The 14,191-nt window shown below is 37.4% G+C and overlaps 1 long non-coding RNA gene across 1 annotated transcript; it reads right to left on the bottom strand.

The window, feature by feature from the left end:
* Nucleotides 1-309: 309 nt before the first annotated feature.
* LOC148782816 (uncharacterized) lies at nt 310-3,030 on the bottom strand. Its single transcript, XR_016052299.1, has 2 exons — nt 2,853-3,030; nt 310-1,949 (listed from the first exon to the last, which is right to left on the bottom strand). It is a non-coding gene; the product is annotated as an uncharacterized LOC148782816 (long non-coding RNA).
* Between the last annotated feature and the right edge of the window lie 11,161 nt (nt 3,031-14,191).

The following is a 14,191-nucleotide window of genomic DNA, read 5'->3' as shown; positions in this document are numbered from 1 at the left end:
GTCTTTGATATGTCCTAGTTAATGATACTTAAGATGCTAAAACTTCAAAAGGGTTTTTGGTATCAACGAGTTTTTCTGAAGTGTTAACCTTGCTATAGTGATACCATGCCTTTTTGTGTTGTTAATGTGAGCTTCGGGTTTAAGATTATGACTAAATAGGCATTGTCATGAATTTATGATCATATAGGCAAAACATCATTTATAATGAAGTTTGAACTGCAAATGATTAACTGTAGACTGTCCAAAACCCACAACCTCAAATAATAATGACTTTGAAAAACAAAAAAAAATTATAAAACACTTAAAAAATATGCAACCACAGTAAGAACTCAATTTCATTCTGTTTTTTATAGAGAAAATTGACATTATGTATTGATATTTAGATGTACATTCTAATAAAAGAAATGAAGTCTCTGTAAAGGGACATAAATAGAGTTGTATACATTTATCTCCATATAAATAATAGATGATTTATGTGAGAGGAAAAAAAAAAAAAAAGCAATTTAAGTCTTCGTGGTAGAAATGGGCATGAATCACTTCCCTCAAGCCATTTGAATATATATTCTTCGTGGTAGAAATGGCCACAGGGCATCGCCATTAAGTCGTCATCATCTGCACTAAGTTCTGACATACATATAGTGCAGCAGTAGCCCTCTTCATTCCTATCTTCACCCGCGTCAAGGAGTTAACTTCGTATCTCACCGGTGGTGGTGCAGCAGTAGCCCTCTTCATTTCCTATCTTCACCTGCGTCAAAAAGTTAACTTCGTATCTCACCGCTGGTATTGCAGCAGTAGCCCTCTTCATTTTCTATCTTCACCCGCGTCAAGGAGTGAACTTCGTATCTCACCGCTGGTGTTGTAGGATATCATCAATGAGTGTTGTTCAGATATCATCTACCTCCCAAATATAGTAATCCTCTCCAGGATATCATCTGCCTCCCAAACGTCCTAATCCTCATCTCATCTGCTTACCAAACGTCCTAATCCTCATCTCACAGTTGGTGTTGTAGGGATATCATCAGTGGGTGTTGTTGAGATATCATCTGGCTCCCAAATATCGTAATCCTCTTCAGATATCATCTGCATCCCAAATGTCGTAATCCTCATCTCCCTCCCAGATCGGCACACTTCTATGATCGTTTGAAATATCGAAATCCTCAACATCCCCCATGAATCACTGCAACCTCATTATCCTCTGGATCTCATCAGCCTCCCAAACATCGTAATCCTCATCTCCGTCCCAATTCAGTCCACCCCCATTATCGTTTGAATCTCGAAATCCTCAACATCCTCATCTGCTCTGTGAATCACTATATGTCCTCTTTATCCTCTTCTTCCCAAATCTCCACATCCCTACCATTCTCACCTGCCTCATGAATATCTGTATCCTCATCATGCACATCCCCACTATTCTCACCTGCCTCATGAATCTCTGTATCCTTATCATTGTACTCTGCCTCGTAAATCTCTAAATCCTCAATCTGTTCATTTCCTCAAAATCTTTACAAATTGAGTCAACAAGCCTCTCAACTTTGGCTTCTTTGGGTTTGAGGTCTCATTCAAAACCAATATCGCCAAACCACATGCACTTTTTGTAGACTCCATCACCCCTAGCACTAAGGGCTTTAGCAGCCCCAAAAGTATGAGCAGCTACTAGGGCGGTGATGCTACAAATGTTTCATGGGGTAGGCCACATGACTCTAGTTTTTCGAAAACATGAGAAATCGCATGGTTCAGGGTCAAGAATGTCTGTACTATAGAGATGATATCACCTTCAGTCCGCCTTTCGTATTCTGAATCTGAGTTCTCATATTCCAGGGTCTCAGTGATGACCACTCTCATCTTGAAGGGTTGAAGGTCATTTTGGGGAGGAAGAGAGGTGAAGTAGAATGCTATATTTTTTTTCGAAAAATCAAGTACATGTAGGTTGCAAAATGACATAGTCATAGCTGCAAGAATGGACAACAATTATAAGTCCCCATAGCACCCTACATTTCATGAAGAATATTTAAAAAAAAAAATACATTTCATGAACAATTATAAGTCTCCTTTCTTTTTTTTTCCCTTTCTTTTTTTTTTCTTTTTCAACAAGTAAAATACTGGAATATTTATTTGTTAATTGAATTGAAAGATTCCTCAGCACCATATCGTATGTAGGAGTGAAATATCTTTGCAACTTTTATTATTAATGCAGTTTCTTGGAAACTTTGAAAATTCTGAATGATATATTTTCTTTGTTCCTGACTTTCTGTTAAATATCTCATCAAAAGAGAGTATTCTCTAATAATTATTTATTTTTTAATTAAAATTCTTTAAGAGCTTAATATATTTTTAAATCACCTGAGAGAGCATTTTTAATAGTCAGCATAGAAGCTTTCAACATGGATATTAAAAATTCAACCGGGAAATAAAAAAACTTACATGGTTTTCAAAAATTTAACTTTTATTATTAGAACACATTCTTGGGCACTTTGAAAATTCTGAATGATATATTTTCTTTGTTCCTGACTTTTTGTTTAATATCTCATCAAAACAGAGTATTTGTAATAATTAGTTTTTTGTATAACAGTGAATATATTCTTAAATTACCCGAGAGCATTTTTAAATCAGTACAGAAGGCGTCAACAGGGATATAAAAAGATTCAATAGGGAAATAAAAAAACTTCATGGTTTTCAAAAATTTGCAGATAACTAACTCAAGTCCTCAACAGGGATACAAAAAAATTCAATAGGGAAATTAAAAACTTCATGATTTTCAAAAATTTGTAGATAACTAACTCTTCCTTATCGAGAGAGAGCAATTCAACTTGGTTAATATTATTCAAAATCTTAGAGAGAGAAAGAGAGCGTACCTCGTTCTCCAATTCCCCTGCGCATCCTCACCTCACTCACCAAATTGATGATCTAAGAAAAAACGCAGATAGAGAGAAAGATTTAGAGAGAGAGAGAGATTTTAGAGAGAGAAATAACCAAGAAAAGAACGCAGATAAAAGGATTTAGGGAAAGAAAGATTAAAAAAGCAGATAGAGCGAAAGATTTAGATTGACAAAGATTTTAGAGAGAGAAGTGATGCCACGTCAGCATTATTTTTGTCAAAAATAAAATAGTTATGTATTAATTACAAAGTATTTTTTAGGATAAAATTGTGATTCCTTAGAATGGGTATGTTTCTATAAGGTTGCACTCTTAACCAATCCAATTAAGGCGTACCTCTAAAATTTATCATAATATGTAATTTTGGTGTAAAATTTGTTTAAGATTATCTGAAAATCTATTTTTACATCTAATTATAAAACTTTAAAATCCAAAAATGATTAAAATCATGTAGATCTATAAACATATGAAAATCTTAAAATGGACAGGCTAGATAATGTGTTGCAAGGTGCAAGTTTTTTAGGACTCAATTTTTTTTTTTTTTTTGTATAATTACACATGTTAATGTGGAGATTATCAATTAGAGGGATTTTCAACATTAAAACAAAATTTTTCCATTGGATATCTTACTATCTTAACGATTCTCATGAGCGTATTCAAGCAACCTAATTGAACAAGCAAATTCTTACAACAAGCAAATTAAAGACCCAAACTTCCTTTGTTTCAACAGATTCAGATTTTTCCCACAGAACGATGGAAAGAAAAAAAAAAAAAAACACTTCTAAATTAAAAACATGATTGAATTACGTGACTCTCACTTCTAAAAAAAAAAATAAAAAATAAAAAGATAAGGATAAAAAAAAAGAAAAGAAATTAAAACGTCACAAGGTTCTGATGAAAAAATCAACGAAAAATTCTAGAAATATGGACCATGGAGTAGAAACAAATGGATGTCAAAAAAAAATCTAAAAGAACCAAGCATGGACTTCAACAAAACTTTTGGGGCTTTCAACTGAATAAAAATGCCAAAAATAAAAAGAAAGGAATAGATGTGAAGTTTCGAAAGAAAAAATTGACAAAGATGATAGTGGGGTACATACAAGAAATTCAAATGTATTCTTTCAGATTTACCACAACGATTCAACCAAGAACTACAAAGAAATAGATTATAATTATTCTTTTTCAATTTCAAAAAAACAATAGAACCACAGGAAATCCACAAGAGTGATTATGATGAAAAAGTTAATAAATAGAGACCCACAAGACTGATTAGGAGGTGATGAACTCAATTAAGAAAAACAAAATTAAGATGAAAAAGAACCAAAGAGAACTCACCTTTGAAGCAAGGAACTATTCTTATGTCTGCACTCTGGTATGACGTCTCTATGAGAAAAAGAAGGAAAAAGACATCTCCTTAGATATAAGTTTTGGTTTATCGTATCTGATATGGGTTGGACTTTTATTTACCTGGGGTTTAGAGAGAGAAAGAGTTAATTGAAAATATGAATTGTAGAGAGTGAAAGAGTTAATTGAAAACTTGTGTTACTTGATCTGAGAGAGAGATCACTACCCTAACGCACACAATGAGATAGTGATCTGAAGATCCAGACACAAAGAGAGACTTCTAATCGCAAGATTCTCACTTCGATAATCAACTTAATGGTCATATCATATTTTCCCTTTGAGCAAACAACACTTTACTCGGACAGGTGCATACTGCATGTGTACCCCGTAGGGCAAACGGCCTACTTTGGACGATTTATTTAGGAATCTGAAATTCTGGGATACACCAAAGGCAAATAGTCATTAGACGATTTTATTCTCTTTTGAAATATTTCAAATAATAATTATAATTATAACAATAACAACAACAACAACAACAACAACAACAACAACAACAACAACAACAACAATAATAATAACAATAATAATAATAATAATAATAATAATAATAATAATAATAATAATAATAATAATAATAATAATAACAACAATACTAACAATAATAACAATAATAATAATAATAATACACATAAATATTATAATTACCCAGGCTGTCCAAGGTTGAAGTCTGAAATACTAACAATAATAACAATAATAATAATAATAATACACATAAATATTATAATTACCCAGGCTGTCCAAGGTTGAAATCCTCAGACTGTTTCTTCTCTTTTTTATAAAAAACAATAGAGGGCAGAGGATGGCAATCTCCGACCGCCTCTTGGAGTGAGTAGAGGTCAGTTTTAGGGTGGTCCGATGTCCCTATCGTCGAACCACATTTTTGAAAAAAAACGACCGTCTGAGAATTGGAACCTCACACAACTTTTTTATTTTTTGGAAGGAACCTCAGTCCGAGAATTGGAACCTTGGACTGCACTTTAGAATAAGAATTACTTAAATCTAGCGTCATCCAAGCCCTCCCTCCTTCGACCGCCCTGCCATCCCATATAAGCCAGTTAGCCCTTTTTTTCTTTTCAATCCTCCATCTCTCTCAACCCGCTCTCTCTCGCTCTCACTCTTTCTCTATCTTTCAACCGTCGTCCAACCCAACCATCTGCAAGAGGATTTTGGCCACTATTGTCCCAATCAAACAAAGATACAAGGGAATAGGTGGAAGGTTATGTTTGGACTACGACTCTATAACATGCACTAGCTACCTCGTTATTAGAGCCCTATTATAGTGATCTCTGATGATCACGAGACCACCACATATAGATTCAAAAGTCCCAAAAACCCTATAGTACCAAATTTCAGCTCAAACGGACCTTTTTAGGTTTGATTTTCCTAAAGTAGTTGTGGCCATTCACTATTCATGTGCAACCATCAATGACCGGTTACCATAAATACTAAAAATTACTGTATTTTCAAAAAATGGGGCATTCTTGCACTACTGATATCTCAACAAACTCAATACTGATTACACTCAAATTTTAGTATGTCGTTCCTCTTGTCGAGAGGAAGATATCAACATATGCTACGCCTTGAGCCAATTACCGAGCTAGGAGAAATCTTAGAGAAAAGGTTGCTCGAAAAATATGTTTTGCAGAATTTTGTGTGCGTGACCTCCCCTCACACCAACCGATGAATCTCGAAGCCTCGAAGTCGGATGGACGAATATCGAAGCCTTGATTTGAGGTAAGATATGCATGAGATAGTGACTGGGAAGGCACTGGATCGAAGCTTGCTCCAACAGCGTAATTTTCTGGGATGCCGAAAAACCATTTTCCAACGACTTTAAAAAATCATAAACCAATCAATCAGAGTCCAAATCACATGATTTTTGTTGCAAAACGACCACAACAACTTCATCTTAGATTGACCATTAAAGGAAGACCAAATAAGCAGTGATTCGAGCTAGATCTAATGTTCAAGAAAGTGAAGTTTTTATATTTGTCTAGAATTTCAAAACTTTGAAGAATACGATCAATACTTCATGACATCATGCAAAATATGTCTCAAATCATTCCTCTTGGGATGATGTACGTTTTCATGATGATAGATTGTCCAAAACATAGCCGGATAGGCCAAAACAAGGCTCCGAACTTTGCAATGTTTAATAAATTTATACCAAACTTTATAAATTTATAAAACATATATACTTTATAGGGTCTGACCCATAAGGTGTAAAAATTATATTAAACTGTTGCTCTTCGAAGCACGGTCGCAACGGATATGTACTTGTAACGATCTGACATTGGGATCTTGAACTATGACCTTTCAAAGAATTTGATGTTCTTCTTTATAAAATCTGAATTTTCATGTTCGAGTTAATCTTCTATCTAGAAATTCTCTCATTTCAGACTACGATATAACACGTGCCTTATGTCAAAACGATTGGGTCGTCGAGATCTCACTCGTGTCCAAATTTGAGCATAATTGGACTCAAACGAGTGACTTATGAGCATTTGAAAATCATCCCGAAATGAGAAAACACAGTTTCCATAAATGAAAACTATTTCACCGAGGTTGCACCGCAATAGTGTAAAACTCACCCTTGTATAGTAAGTTAGGTGTAGAATGGTCTCGTAGGGTTTGATTGAGCCGATATTTGGTACCTAGGGGTTTTCCATGTTTCGGATCCAATGGCGGTCGTCTGGTGCTGTTTTGAGACCTAGAAAATAGGGCTATAGTTATAGGGTCCATTTTCAACATGATAGGAACTAGATTTGAAAACCACGTTTCGTCCTGATAATATTAAAACTTGTCAGAATGTGATGAAACTTTGTAGGTGTCTTTAGGGTATCCAAAACTTTGTAGGTGTCCTTAGGGTATCCAATGCATTTAGATGGGCAAGCTTTATTTTCTTTCCCTACAACATAAAACTTATATACTTCCCCTTATGCAGCCGTCCATTCTAAATGGAGGGCTAAGATTGCCTCAATGACTCAATCACAATGTAATGTTACTACACTATTTTTTTTCAAAAAAAATTATAAGATATTTTTACACCAAATTTTGGGCATCCAATCCTCTATTAAACTCGTACTTGTAAAAAATATTCCCAATAAAATACCCCTGAAAGATTCAAGGGGTATTTTGGTAATTATATTTTATCAAAAATTATTTTTAATATTTCTTGTAGGTGCGCCCCAATGAGAAGATGACACATACCAGATTTCATATTCATAAGTTTGCATACAAAAATAAAACTAAAATACTCTGAGGAGTCAGATCTAAGATCAAATGGTGAGTGGCTCACTTGATCAAAATTAGACGGCTGGATGGCAAGGGAAGCATAGATCTTCTATGTTGTAGGGGAAGTTTAGAAACCTCTTCCTTTTTATGTTAAATAATGTACCATAGTATGTAGTGGGTGTAGCATTGTTGTCACAGAACAAACTATACACCAGTGTTGGAAAAATCGAACCATCCAAAGGCCGGTTTCGTGTAATCGGTAAACCGGCTGGTTCAACCGGCCTTACTAAGATAGTCCTGTATCAGTAAAAAAAATGTTAAAAAAATAAAACAATTACAAAAATTATGAAATGTATATTTAAACTATGATCAAACAAAGCACATTCCAATGAAATTGAAAATTAATGAAAAGAATGAATTTAAAAAAATCTATTTGTTCCTAGGGGTATTTTTGAAAAATTTTCAAAAAGATGGAAAATTGTAAAAAGAAGTGTTCATGGCCCAAAAAATTTCCAATATTTGCCAAAATGGTAATATATATATATATATATATATATATATATATATATATATATATATAGGAAAAGTCTTCCCAACACCTGTAGGAAAAAATGAATAGTGATTTCGCCTACCCTCTTCACCGTCCAACGTTCATCGCATGGTCACGATTGTTTGGTAGTAATTTACTTTTCATTATTTTTTTTTGAAAAATCAGAATAACTTAAAATTTTGAGCATGTGTAAATATTAGTGAAGCTCACCTAATAAAAATATATAAAAAATAATTAACGAAAAACAATTGACCAAAATACCCCCAAAACATTTCGGGGGTATTTTAGACAATATGTTTCATGTAAACTATGTTTTTGATATTTTTTGTAGCTTTATATATTTTTGATGAACACATGCTCCAAATTTTAAATCATTTTGATTTGTAGAAAATAAATTAAAAATGAAATACTACCAAACAGTCATGACCGTAGGATAAACTTTGGATGGTGATGAGGGTAGGCGAAATCACTGTTCATTTTCGCCTATAGGCATTTTGTAGTATATATATATATATATATGTAACACATTTCAAACAAATTCCTTAGCTATTGGGATTTTATATAATTTTTTTTAATTTTCTTTTTAGAACATTCTGCCAAATCACAAAAACCGGCCAAAATCAGAACTGGCCAGTGCCCAATTCTGATCTACCTGGCCATTTCTGAGTTGAACCGGCAGATATTGCAAACACTGCTATACACCCTTGGGGAAATGAGCTACTTGGACGTTTTGCTTGATATGAATTTTCTTTCTATGAATCATTAGTTGATTATTTTAAAAAAAACAACCAATATTGGATTTTGATTTCTTCACACTTAGATCTTGCCCTTCAAGAATTAGATGATTTTTGTTTAATCCTGTAAGCTTATAGAGTATGTAATTGTTGGAATTTTATGGTCATTTGGTCTTATAAGAGCATGTGATGAAATTTTATAATAGCGGAATAAAAACTGGAGTAGGATTGTGCTTCAGAGGAGTGAAAGTTGGCAGTATTGATGTCATTACTCAAACTAAGCTAGACAAGATAGGCTAAACTAAGGACTAAAACCCTATGAGACCTGAAATATAATACAATTGAGAAGGGTTTGCAAGGTTCTGGATATTTTATTTTATCAAAATTGATGTCTGAATTAGTTCAAAATTCAATTTTCAAGTATATAAACATTCCAAGAGAAAAATAAAATATTTATGATATTTGAAAAATCAATTTATTAATTTTAAAATTTAATTAAGATGGTGGGGGCCTAAGATTTAATAGGCCTACCACATTAGGTCCACTTATGTGGGGCATGGGGCTCACTTGTATCATCAATGAGTGGAATGCCCCACTCTATCCAATTTCTCTCTTATGTTATTAGATGACTTGTTGAGAGTCTGTACTTGTGGGAATTTTGTAGCCATTTAAAGGTCTTATGAGAGCATGTGATGAAATTTTATAATAGCAGAATAACAACTCGAATACGATTATGTTTCAGAGGAGCGAAAGTTGGCAGTATCGATGTCATTACTCAAACTAAGCTAGACAAGATAGGCTAAATTAAGGACTAAAACCATATAAGACCTGAAATATAACATAATCGAGAAGGGTTTGCAAGGTTCGGGATATTTTATTTTATCAAAATTTATTTATGAATTAGTTCAAAAATTGAATTTTCAGATATATAAACATTTCGAGAGAAAAATAAAATATTTATGATATTTTAAAAATCAATTTATTAATTTTAAATTTTAATTAAGATGGTAGGGGCCTAAGATTTAATAAAGCCACCACATTAGGTCCACTTATATAGGGCGTGGGGCTCACTTGTATCATCAATGAGTGGAATGCTCCACTCTATCCAATTTCTCTCTTGTGATATTAGATGGCTTGTTGAGAGTTTGGAATTGTTGGAATTTTGTGGTCATTTAAAGGTCTTACGAGAGCATGTGATAAAATTTTATAATAGCGGAATAACAACTCGAGTAGGATTATACTTCAGAGGAGCGAAAGTTGGCAGTATTAATGTCATTACTCAAACTAAGCTAGACAAGATAAGCTAAACTAAGGACTAAAACCCTATGAGACTTGACATATATCACAATTGATTATTCAATGCTCATCAATAAAATTTGAGAGTTTTCACATTCAAATTGTAGGTATGTCTTGGAGAGAGAGAGGAGAGAGAAGAAAAGGGCTGGTACCCTTTGATAAGGTAATTTTCTCTCTCCTCTTTTCTCTCTTTCTTCCTCTCCTCTTTTCTCTCTCTTTCTCTCTTCTCCTCTCATCTCTCTCTTTCTCTCTCCTCCTCTCATCTCTCTCTTTCTCTCTCCTCCTCTCATCTCTCTCTTTCTCTCTCCTCACGTCCATCTTTCTTTCCTATTTCCTCTCTGATCTCTTTTATCCACTTTCTTTCTTTTTTTTTACCTTTCCTTTCTCTCTCTTCTCTTTCCTACTCTCTCTATTCTCTCTCCTTCTTCTCCGTTCATGCATGACAAAGTCTATCGCCTAGTATGATATCTTCTTGCCTCAGAGACACGAACAGCGAGCCAAGCCTTAACCTGAGTGGCCGGCTGGGCCTCTGTCAAAGTCTCATTGTCTTCCCTTCTGTCATAGACGGCAGAAGCACATCGCTGTCCATATTCTCTCTCTTCTTAATCATCTGCCAGGGATGACAGAAGCACACCATCACCCATCTTTTCTCTTTCCTCATAATCTCTGTTAAGGATGGCAGAAGCACACCGTCTCTCATGTTTTCTCTCTACTCCTAGTCTCTATCATGGAAGACGGAAGCACATTGCCGCCCATGTTTTTTCTTTCCTCTTAATCTTATGACATGGACAACGGAAGCACATCATCGCCCATTTTTTATCTTTCTTCTTAATCGTCTATCATGGACGAGGGAAGCACATCGCCGCCCATGCTTTTTCTCTCTCGTCCTATTCTCTATCATGGACTGTGGAAGCACATCGTTGCTCAGGGTTTCCCTTTCCTCTTAATCTTTTGTCATGGACGGTGGAAGCACATCGCTGCGCATTATTCTCTCTCTTCTCTCATTCTTCTATCATGGACTGCAGAAGCACATAGCTGCCCATGTTTTCTCTCTCTTCTCTCATTCTTTTGTCAGAGGCTCATTGTAGCCCATGTTTTCTCTCTCTTCTCTCTTCTTTCCTATCTTTTCTCTTATCGCCACCTATGTTCCCTTACACTCTTCTCTCTCCTTCTTCTTCGATCTTTTCCTTCTCTTTCCTCTTTCCATTTTTCCTTTCTCCCTCATTTCTTATCACGACATCAGTAGTATTGTGCATGTTTCTCTTTCTCTCTCTTCTTTCTTCTCTCTCTCATTGACTAAGAGAGGCTGAGACAAACATTGCCATGGTAGTCTTATCGTCTAGCAGTATTGTCGCTAAGCCGGTCTTAGTTATCGAGTCGGCCTTACTACCACAATAGGCTAGCCATCATGCCCAGCTGGCGAAGATCGTTCTAACATTTAGTAGCATTGCTAATGTGTCGGTCTAGTTACTGTGTTCATCTTACTACCACACTGGGTCAATCACTTGCTGATCTAGCTGCCTTGTTAGTCTCGCCACCTAGTCAAAATTCCTCTGATTTATCCCTTTCTTCTTCTTTCACTTATTCTCCTACCCTCTCTTCTTTTGGATGTGCACCTCCGTGTACATTCGCTCAAAGACAAGGTGGGGTCTCTTTCGGCCCACTTGTCTTGTAAAATTAACCATGTGTGTGTGATTACAGGAAGAGGAGAATACAAGCCAAGGGAGGCAATTCCGAACCAATTCTACGACTAGGGGGCTTGTTTCATGGTCTAATAGGGCGCCCAAGTGAGCCAACCCAAGTAAGTCTCGAACCCACCGTAAATTCCTCTCTCGTCGGTTGGTCTACCTGCCCTCACTCTTAAGCGAGATTCTCAAGAGAGCGATCTCAAAGTACCGGGTTCCCCGAAACCTGAGACACGCACCGCCCGATCATCCTGATCTGAAGGGCGAGATCGAGGTACCTAACCAGCTTGGTGACTACAATGGGGACTTACTACCCCTTCATCAGGTCTTTCTTGTTTTGCTAGTTTTTCCTTTTTTTTTTTTGTTTTCACACTCGACATGGACGCTGAGGTTTTTAACCCATTTATCCAAATCGGGGATTTTCTAATCCTCGCATTCGCGAGTGTTCCTCGGGAGCAAGTTCCTCCAACTTCATTTCCAACCTTCCTTTTGAGCAAAGACCCAGTGTCTAACTCCCAAGTCTTAACTTGGATAGGCATGAGGAGGGACTTCAAGGTCCCTAACTCCCCATCTTCTAGCTCTGGTGGAACCTCCACCCAAGCACCTTGCATCAGTAGCACATTTGCTGCCACTCACAGCATGCACCCTATCACTGGTAAGTCACTTGTCGATTGTATTGCCGAGGTATGCCGAAAGGCTATCCAGTCCCTTGCTGCAAAAGGCAAAGATGTTGCTATTGGCTCAGTGGGTCGCCCCAAGGCTACCCGCCACACACCAGCACCACCATGAGTCTTTACCCTTAGAGGCTCGACACATCAAGGAGGAGACCCTGGAGCCTCCACCTCTTGCACACACCATAAGGCTCGTGGGTCATCCACTAGAGCCACATCTCGGGGCAAATTTTATGTTACCTCAGGTCCACGTCCAAGATCAGGCCTCCTAAAGACAGGTCTTGCACACGTTGTGCATTTACATCCCACCACTCGAGGCAATACCATCACTGTGTCAACTCAAGTACACAGAAGACGACCCCTGGATCCTCCTCCTTAACACACACTTACTCACTCTGTAAGGGGCAGGCTTCCACCTGTTCTCTTACAAACACCTGCTTGCAGTTCTCGGCCTCCTAAGGCCAGACTACTGGCTCTAGCCTGGGTTGACCCCCAAGTCACCCATGATCCTTCTTTAAGGGATGCACATGCGTCACCGTCACAGACAACCCCTCACCCCCTAATCAGGCGTCCTCATGAGTCAACACTACTTTTGCCTGCTCCTCCTTCTTTGGGCAAGCACCTTCAACCTTGGTCCTCGAAGACCTTCCCCAAGAGTACCATCTTCAACCAGCCTTGTTATCTCGATCATGTCTTTGGAGCTCATAAGAGAGCTCGAGGCAAAGACATCATGGGAGATCAAATCCTTTATCATCCCCGGCCCAGGATGACCCCAGTTCTTGGCCCACACTCGTTGCTTCACCTAATGAAAACAACTCTTTCATACTATGACCAGCCACAGTCTCGATCATAGTTCTGAGGTAAGGTCCATCAAAACCTCAAAGCCAAACATGATAGGGGTCTGCAAATTCGAACTAGGTAAGCAACCGAGAGGGTCGGGGCAAACAGCTTCGATGACCCGCTTCACCTAAACCCCTTCTACCCTCTTCAGATGATAAAGCCTGAAGAAGAAATCCATGAACCCTGCACTATGGTTAGTGTTGAAGAAGATGACCCAGCCACTCAACAGCCACGGTCCCAAGACCATCGAGAACTGGTCCTCACATGATCAGCGTACAAGATTTGAGTCTAGTTGAGGCATGCTGATCCCTTACTGACCAATCTGCCACGTGCAAACCGTCAAGCCCAGAAACCCTCAACTACAGCTAACATGACCTCCTTGGAGAAACAGTTGGCGTAATGATTGTAAATGAGCCTAACAACTCTCAAGAAGAGCGCATGAGTAAATTTGAAGACATGGTGCGCACAATGATGGAGAAGATTGATCGCATAGATGTCGCACGACAATCAGCTAATCATGAGGTCGATTCCCATTACTCAGATGATGTAGCTCCAAGGTAGCCCCTTCCCTCTGCCTCACAGGACAATTCTGTCCCTCACCCCGTCTCACAGGCATACATCGACTTGACCCATAGCATAAAGAACATACAAAGCTCGGGAATACAAGGTGCAACGCCTTATCAAAAGCCGTACCCTTCATACATTGGCCAGGTGTCGTTTCCCTCAGATTATAAGAAAGGAAAGTTTCCCTTGTTCAATGGAACCAGCATATTGCAAACTTCCAAGCAGCATGTCGAGAGACAACGGCTGATGGTAGACTCCTTCTCCGTCAGTTTGTTTAAACCCTTGATGGCCCAGCTTTCCAGTGGTATGCTCGGCTTCCCCCAAACTCAGTACATACTT

Source organism: Amborella trichopoda, chromosome 3 (assembly GCF_054954075.1).
Source record: "Amborella trichopoda isolate Santa Cruz 75 chromosome 3, AtrichopodaSantaCruz75HAP2 v2.0, whole genome shotgun sequence".
Lineage (NCBI taxonomy): Eukaryota > Viridiplantae > Streptophyta > Magnoliopsida > Amborellales > Amborellaceae > Amborella > Amborella trichopoda.
Note: the sequence above shows the minus strand (reverse complement) of the source record. Positions and strands in the feature narration are given on the sequence as shown.